General features: G+C 47.2%; 1 long non-coding RNA gene across 1 annotated transcript; it reads right to left on the bottom strand.

The window, feature by feature from the left end:
- Window positions 1-4,323: 4,323 nt before the first annotated feature.
- Window positions 4,324-5,260, bottom strand: LOC113973387. Its single transcript, XR_003536203.1, has 3 exons — window positions 4,769-5,260; window positions 4,556-4,626; window positions 4,324-4,411 (listed from the first exon to the last, which is right to left on the bottom strand). It is a non-coding gene; the product is annotated as an uncharacterized LOC113973387 (long non-coding RNA).
- Window positions 5,261-7,107: the final 1,847 nt, after the last annotated feature.

Raw genomic sequence — 7,107 nt, forward strand, 5'->3', positions numbered from 1 at the left:
CAGGAGCTGTGCACATCGGTATGAAATGCAAACAAGAGAGACTAAATGAAAACAACATTTAGCCACCAGGAGATCAGGGTTGTTCCTGTGGGAATGAACTCCAGATCTGTGTGTTTGCAGGGGGTGAAGTGCTCCTGCTGCTGCCAGACCCTCTGGGTTGGATCACTCACCATGGGCAAGCCCCATTCCAAGGGCAGGGGTTGCTGTTCAATCCTGCAGGTCAAAATGTGGCATTTTCCAGGCTGGCTGTGTTTGTAGCCACCAGAAACATGGGTGTTTATGCCCAGGGGGTGTGTGACTCCTGTCTTGGGACCTCATGAAAGAGCAGGCCCACGGCTCTGCCTGGTGCCACCCAGAGTCAAGCACTGCTGCTGACGGATGAATCCTGCTCCTGATGGATGGATCCTGCTCCTGCAGGGAGCACAGCCACCTCTCAGCTCCACGGGGCTTTTTGGGGCACCTGGAAGTGGATTCCTACAACCAAACTGCTCTTTTCTGCCTCCTGCTTCAGCCTCAGGCGCAAACAGGCAGTTGTGGAGGAGGGGGACAGTGCAGAGGGGATGTGAGCACACAGTTTGTGATCACTGGGCTCAGGCTGGGGGATTTAATGACCTGCCAGGCTCCTCCTTCCCTTTGGAGCCAATGAATGTGCAACTCAGTGTTTGCTGAGGAACCTGATGGGTTTTTGGTCAGACCTTTTCCCCTGATCCCCTTCCCTGAGATGCAGATTTGCATTAGGCTGCTCAGCCCCAAACTAATTTAGTTAATTGCTCAACTACAAACAAGCATGTCCCTGCTTTCCTGAAGTGTGGCTAATCAGGCATCATTTTCTTGCATTCCTTGGATCCTTTATGTGGGTCAGTACTCTTCCTCCCCCTGTGCACACCTTTTATGTGGGGGGGCTGTGAAATGGTGCAGTTTTGCACTAGGAGGCCCTCCATGGAAAGCCAAAGCTCCAGTGATGCCTATTTGGAGAGGAATTAGGAGCCTGGCTCTGGGTTTTGTCAGTATGAGCCTGTTTAGTATTCACAGACTGTCTTGGAAAGGTGATGGTACTGCAAGGTCAGCGCTGAAAACGATTGAATGGAGTTAATGCTGCAAGCAGTTAATTAACATCAGTAAATTGTTTAGTGCAATTGCCTCCACGGGTCAGCCCCTCTCTCTGAAGAAAGCCAACAATCAGTTTGGAAATTAAACTGACTGTTAGGAACAAAGGCACTTTGTTTATCATCATCGTGTAATCATGGAATGGTTTGAGTTGGAAGGGACCTTAAAGATCATCCCATCCCACCCCCTGCCATGGGCAGGGACACCTTCCACTAGCCCAGGTTGCTCCAAGCCCCGTCCAACCTGGCCTTGGACACTTCCAGGGATGGGGCAGCCCCAGCTTCTCTGGGCAACCTGTGCCAGGGCCTCCCCACCCTCACAGGGAACAATTTCTGCCCAATATCCAGACTTTGAGACTGAAGACATTCCCCTTGTCCTGTCACAGTCCAGCCAAGTTCCTGGGTTCTTCTTTTCTGTGAATGTCTGAAAGCAGATTCCATACTGCTTAATTCTGGGCATAATTTGCCTGGAAGGCAAAAAAACAGCCATGAAGGGAGATCACAACATTGCAGAAGCAACAAGACTCTAAAGAGCTGACAACTGTACCCTCAATGCCTTAATGCAGGTTATACAGACTGTGTTTATGTGGCACAACGATGTTAAAAAAGACCTCAAGAAAATACTCAGATTTGCATTTTGTACAGAATATTCATCTGCTTCTTAACTATCAGCCCCACACTGGCTCAGACATATCATTTCCATGTCTACATGAGCCTGTCAAGACCTACTATCCCAATTAAAAGCATCCTGGTGCACATCTTTCATTACAAAGATCAAATTCAGGAGAAGTGGTTTGCTAAATTCTGACAGTCTCAAAGAAGAACATCATCTGTGCTGGGCCACAGCCTCCAGGAGAAATCATTCCTTAGCCCAGCTCATCAGCCCCAAGCATCACCAGGGCCTCTCTCATCTTACAACAACCAACCAAGGCAAATCCTGGTCCTTTGAAATGAAAAAAAAATTAAAAATCAGTGTGGCACGCTCAAATTTAGGAACAACATTCCATGGAAATTGGTGCCCTTCCCTCAGCCAAGGGTTTGCTGGCGTGCAGAGCTGTCCCATCACATCAAAATGTGCCTGTGCAGGAGGTGACTCGGAGCTCTGCTCCCATCAGGGCGACACCTGTCCCTTCCCAGGACAGCCTGGTTCAGGATTGACACAATATACTCTGTGTTTCTCTCCATTACCTTCTTTAAAAGAAAAAAGGCAGCTGTACCCCCAAACCTCATCACTGCTGCTCCCACCTGTGCCACGCTTGGCACTGGAGAACCAAGAACCTGCAGGTCCAGAAACCCAGACAGCAAAGACAAGCCCCACCAAAGGCATTCCAGCCTTTTCCTGCCAACTCCTGCTGCGTTAAAACCACCAGGGCTTCTCGCTTTGGGTTTGTTTTGCTTTATTTGCCAGCGATGCAAATTTACCTGATAACATCTTAAAACCAAAACTAGATCCAACATTCCTCGTTCCTGCTCTTAAAACCCGCGGGTTCAGGCTCAGGTTGGCAGGGCAGGGGGGGGTGAGGACACTGTGCTTCCCGAAGATCTCTTTGTTTCCAAACACCCTTTAACTTTGAAGTCCAGGAAGTGACAGAAAGGGGCACTGTTGTTCTTTGCACAGGGATTTACGTGCAGCAGGAACAGATTTGGCTCCTTGGCTGGAGTTTAATCATTAACTCCTGCGGGCACCCTGGAGCAGGCAGGGGTTGTTCCCATTTATTAATTACACCTCTGACTGCAGAGAGGCTGTGCTGAGGTGCTGACAGCAACATCCACAACTGCTCAATGGAGAAACCCATGGGCCTGGAGCTCTAATGTGATCCCTGGTGCTGCCACGCTGCTCACACGGAAAATATTCACCCGCCAGCACGTGGCTGTTGTAGGAAGGAAATTCCCTTAACAAGCATAGCCCACAAAAATAAATTCTGTAAAAATTAACTCTCCTTTAGCAGTAGAAGGTGCAAGGCAGTGGTACTCCCTCAGGAGGGTCCTTTCCATGTGCTGCCATCACTGTTCCCAGCTGCCTTGGAAATGATGCTGAGAGACCCCTCGTTGCTTCCAGCGTTGCTGCCCCTGCTGGATTTATTTTCTTTTTTTGTTTAAAGGAGGAGGGGGTCCTCAGATGTCTCTGCTCCAAAAGCTGGGGGCACCTTGGGGACCTTGTGCAGAGCAAGGTGAGTGTTCCCACCCTGGACAGGTGAGGAAGCAGCACACGGTGGTGTCACAGGTCAAGCTGCCTCTTACTACCCCTGAAAATCATCTCTGTCAGAGCCAATCTGCCTCCATCCAAAATATCTCTTCAGAGCAACCCAGGATGTGCCCAAGGCCAGGTTGGACAGGGCTTGGAGCAACCTGGGCTAGTGGGAGGTGTCCCTGCCCATGGCAGGGGGTTGGAATGACATGAGCTTTAAGGTCCCTTCTGACCCAAACCATTTCCTGACTATATGATTCTGTAATTCCATAAAATAACACTGAGTAGTCTTAGGGGGTTCTCACTTTATTGTGTTCCATTTTATTGCTAATACAAGGACAATTCTATGGCTTTGCTATTGGTGTGGTAATAAATGCCCTCGGACAGATTAGTTGGGCTGAAGCCCAGACAATATTGGGGAGTTTATTGCACAGGTTTGGTACAAAACACAACTATTACTGCAATATAAGTAATCATATCACGATAAAGAAGGCAAAACTATTCAACAGAGATTTATCTTCAGGCAGGGACATTCCAAAGGGCTTCAATGATTGTTTTACACAGAAAACAGTCTGGCCTTCAAAGCCTGTCTGCACCCGAGAGGGGAAGAGCAGAACTTTGTACCCTCCAGCAGAACTAGGGCAGGACAAAGTGGTTTCCACCAACCTCCCTCTGAACCCCACACACTTCTCACACAGTGAGTGTTATCCTGCAAATTCTGGAGACACACAGAGTGCTGGAACCAGCCCAGGGCCTTCTCAGAAGTGCCACAGGCAGATTTTTGTTTGCAATCAATCATTTTTATCTGAAGGAAAAGCAGACCAAAGTCCCTCTCAATAACACAACCGTGAAATGCCTCCATAGCTTTGAGGATATCAGCGGGTCTGCACCTCTCTCAATTAGGATTATTTGCTTAGTGCAAAAGAGGAACTGTGTGTGTGCAAGAACAAACCTCCTTTAGATCCATCTTCGGGCCCTGTGAGGCCACGGGCGTGGCCATTACCCCAAAATAAACTGTAATTGTCACAAATATATCTGGGTTTTGGTGGTACCTGTGCAGAGCTCTGGGTTTGATGCTGGATGATGGTGCCTTTCCTGTGGCAACAAAACCCACCAGCTGGCAGATTTTAAGTGTACAATGGTTAGAATGCAGCAAGAATAAATTCAGAGAGGAATCAAGCAGGGACTGGCAAGGCAAAAAAACCCAGACAGACAAACAACCCAACCCTAAAGCAGGAGCTTAAAAATTAATTTTACACACCTACAAATGGTTCCCAGAGCTTGGCTGGTGATGGTGATGATGTCCTTGTGGGAGAAGCATCTGGACACGCTCTGTGATGAACAACAGGGAAGAGAAAAACCAGACTTTAAATGTAGTAGTTGGTTAAGCAGCACTTGTAGCAGCACAGCTTCACCACCCACTTCATTCTTGTTGCAGGGACTGTTTTATAACAGGGGTTGAAGCAGAAACCACCTTTTTGTCCTGGATTCATAAAAAGCACAGCATCAAACGACAGGCACAAGCTACATGAAGCACTTGGGTCCATTCAAACCACAGCAGTTTGAGGAAGCATGAACAGAGTTCTTCCTTGACGTGAAGTTCTGCCTGGAAGTGGCTCAAAAAATACAACATTTTACTACAAATATTTAGAGACAGGTGTTTTATGTTAAAGTATTTTGTCTGTAGAGCAGGGGAACTCCTCTCAGACTCTTGCACTTTCTGCTCCTGACCTCTTCATCTTTTCTTTTTCCCCCTTCCATGATGTCACCCATGTCATTATGGCTAAAAACGCCCATTTTTGGGTTCCATCCTCAGTATATTGGTGGCATCTCTGCTCTCCCTCCAAGCATTTTGACAATCTCCAGTTTGCTCAGCAATGCACATCTAGGTTTGAAAAAATTTTTGGTGCACCCATTTTAAACTCTGGACATCAATACATGAAAAAAAAGAATTAAACATCAAGAGGCGAGCGAAGACTAACTGAGCTGCAAGCTGCAAAAACCACTTTATTAAACTAAATTCAAGTTGGAAGCAGAGCAGGAGAAGATTTCCAGCACCAGAAACACCACAATCTAAGGTAGGTGAGCCTCAATTTGCCCTTAAAATACTGTTGTTTGGAGAACAATGTACAGTGATTATCTGAGATACTTTGAGGGATTTCACCTATGGTGTGTAACAGATCTGAAATTTAAAGTAATTATTTCCATAGCAATAAAGGTGGTAGAGCTTTATAGCGATTTTTCTTCTTTTAAGGTAGTTTGCCTTCATTTCTTTTTTTCTTTTTGAAGCTATAAATTAAATTGCTGTCTCTTTTTGGCCATGAAAAAGTATGTGGACAAGGTAAATACTTATGCAAGTCAGAGACACTCTGCCCAGTTATGCAGCCCAATTATGGATGGGGGCAGGAAAATGGTTTAATCAGACAGGTGCAGAAAATTGATCATATAAATATTTTCACAATATGAAACTGAAATGAGGACAGGAGAAAAAAAATCATATATGGTTTACTTCTGGGATTTATATTGCTCTTTTTTTTTCACTTTCTTCTTTATGTTTAATGTCTATTTGCTGGAACACCTCCTTGCCTAAAGCCTAAGATTAAATGAAATTAAAATGTAGCTGACAGCTCTGTCCTGCTGATATTAATCCCAAAAATGAGGAAAAGAGGGAGTGCACTGGCTCAGCTGCAGTGCTGTACATCAGAAAAGATTAAATAAGCATAGGGATAATATTTTCCTTGATGTAAACAAGGACATTCGGCTCATTCTTGTCAGCTCCTTATTGCTCTAAGCCCTCCAGATCGGTGGGAATTATGGCACTGAGTGAAAATCCCTCTTTTTCAAGTCACGCATCCAGTGGCTGCAATGAGGGAACTCCTGAGGCTCTGCTGAACCCACTGCCCAGAGCTGGGGGGACTGGAACGTCCTCCTGGCTCTTTGCTGAGCACAGGAGGCTGGGCTGGGCAGGCAGATGTGGTTGGGCAGCTGTGCATGGACACACAGACACCTCTGCCCTGCAGAGCTGCCTCAGAAACGGGGAGAACCCAGAGGGGAACTGCCCAAAGGGGATCCTGGGCCAGCTGGACCCCCCCAGCCTGCGCTGAAAGGGGAAGAGAACATTTCTCCAGCCCTATCCCCCACTTCCCATCAGCCAAGCGGGGGGAGAGGTGGATGTTTGCAAGCATAATGTCCCCAGCATAGGGTGTTCAAGGCACAGCAAGTGGCTGGTTGTGCTGGTTTGAGCTAAACCACGACCCTGGTACAAAGCTGAGCCCACCTCCCGCTCCTCTGCAGCTCAGGGGGTGGAGGGGACAAGCACTGGGCTCCTGGGGGTGTCCAGCCCAGGACCCAGCTCAGCACCATGGCGAGCAGGAATAAGGCTCACTGTGGCTCTGAATTTCCTTGTTCATGTTTCCTGAGTGCTCTGAAGAGATTCCAGTGCCTGAACAAGGATGATTTGCACTTACCGAGGTTCCAGCTGCGCTGGAGATGAGGCAAATCCTAAACAAAGAATCTTAGGTAAAATATTGCAGTCATCAAAAGTTTTTGACTCAAACAAGGAGGTAATCCCTGCCCTTAACAGAGACACCCAAACACTGCCTGTGTTCAGATCTGGAAATGGGTAGCAACAATCTGTACAAACTGCAGGGAATAAAAATAAAACAAGGAAGGTAACTGGGGGGTGATAGGAGACGTTTGAGGATGTTGGCATTCCCGAGATCTGCAGCTTTTCCAGTTGATTCTTGAGCTTAAAAAAAAAAGAGAAGAGAAGGGAGAAGGGAGAAGGGAGAAGGGAGAAGGGAGAAGGGAGAA

This window comes from Neopelma chrysocephalum, unplaced genomic scaffold, assembly GCF_003984885.1.
Source record: "Neopelma chrysocephalum unplaced genomic scaffold, ASM398488v2 Primary Assembly neopelma1_100, whole genome shotgun sequence".
In the NCBI taxonomy this organism is placed as follows: Eukaryota; Metazoa; Chordata; class Aves; order Passeriformes; family Pipridae; genus Neopelma; species Neopelma chrysocephalum.